This window comes from Monosiga brevicollis, genomic scaffold (assembly GCF_000002865.3).
Source record: "Monosiga brevicollis MX1 MONBRscaffold_51 genomic scaffold, whole genome shotgun sequence".
Classification (NCBI taxonomy): Eukaryota; class Choanoflagellata; order Craspedida; family Salpingoecidae; genus Monosiga; species Monosiga brevicollis.
Window position 1 is genome coordinate 166681 of NW_001865088.1, and position 1274 is coordinate 167954.

Genomic DNA, 1274 nt, shown 5'->3' on the forward strand with positions numbered 1-1274 from the left:
GATGCTGAAGCCCAGAACGACGTCAGTACAGTACCTCCCTCTTCCCCCCCTTGACCCCTCTGGCTGCTGCTCCTGCTCCCGCTGCCCCGTCGCCTTTGCCCCCGTCCCTCCTCTCCGCTACACCCTGCCCATCCGTGCGCGCCCGTTCTTCCCCCTGGCTCCTTTTCTTCTTTCCCGCTATCCCTCTTCTTCCCCCGCTTTGCGTCCGCCCGTTGTCGGTGCGCCCCGTGCCCCACTTGTCTCTTCCGCCTGCCGTCCTCGCTCTCCCCTTTTTCTGATCCATCCCCAAACCCTTGCCATCACGCCTCTGCCTCCCTCGCTCGCCCAAGCGGCTCTCGGTGACCGTGCCTTGACTTTTGCCCCCGGCACACGCGCCGTATCCTTTTTTTTTTTTCTCTCTCTCTCCAAGCACGCCTCCGTTCGGACCCCTGCTACCTGCCCGCACCATTTGCACACCACTCGCGCGTCTGGCGTCTTCGGCCCACTTCAAAGCATTGTCACCTCGCCTTTGTTATGAGAAAGCAAATGCACGTCGCCCAACTCAACCCTCACGTCGCTGCCCACCTCACACGCTTCAACCACATGTTCTCAGGATGGCAGAACGCCCCTCGATTACGGACGTCAAGAAGGACATGGCGACAAGCTGGAGCCCGTGTTTGCTGCTCACGAGGCTCGCCTATCACAACCACCCGCACCACTCGCTCCGCCCACGCCGGCACCGCCTTCCGCCTGGCTACCGCCTCTGCCCACCACCCCCACCCTCGAGGTGAGCCTGCTCCCCCATCTTGTTTTCCCCAATGCATTTACTACCCCAATTCCCACGGCCTCGTCCAACCTAATCACGACCAATGGCACCACGCAACCCTCCATTAGACCACGGCCTCTGTTGTGGTGGCGGTGGACAAGTGGCTCAAGCCGCTCTTGCCCACGCGCACCACCAGCCATACTCTCCCCCACCTCGATGCCTTTATCAGAGGTGCCGCCAAACAAAACCCCAATCTTGCAACGGTGGTTGCTTCCATCCGCAAAAACATCGATGAAGCTCGACCAGAGTTTCCCGTCATGGATTGGGCTGCCTTCCAGACGACTACCACCCAGGCTCTCAACACACTCGACCAGGCACTGGCAGCGCCCAAAGCGTTAAGCAACCGCTTGAAGCAATTGGACCCCAACACTGACAACCTAGAATCAGTGCTGCAAGAGCTGCACGGTGTCACTGCTGGTTTTGAGCTGCAGCCGGTGCTTCTCGAGCTTCAGGACGTGCTGGCAGCGTG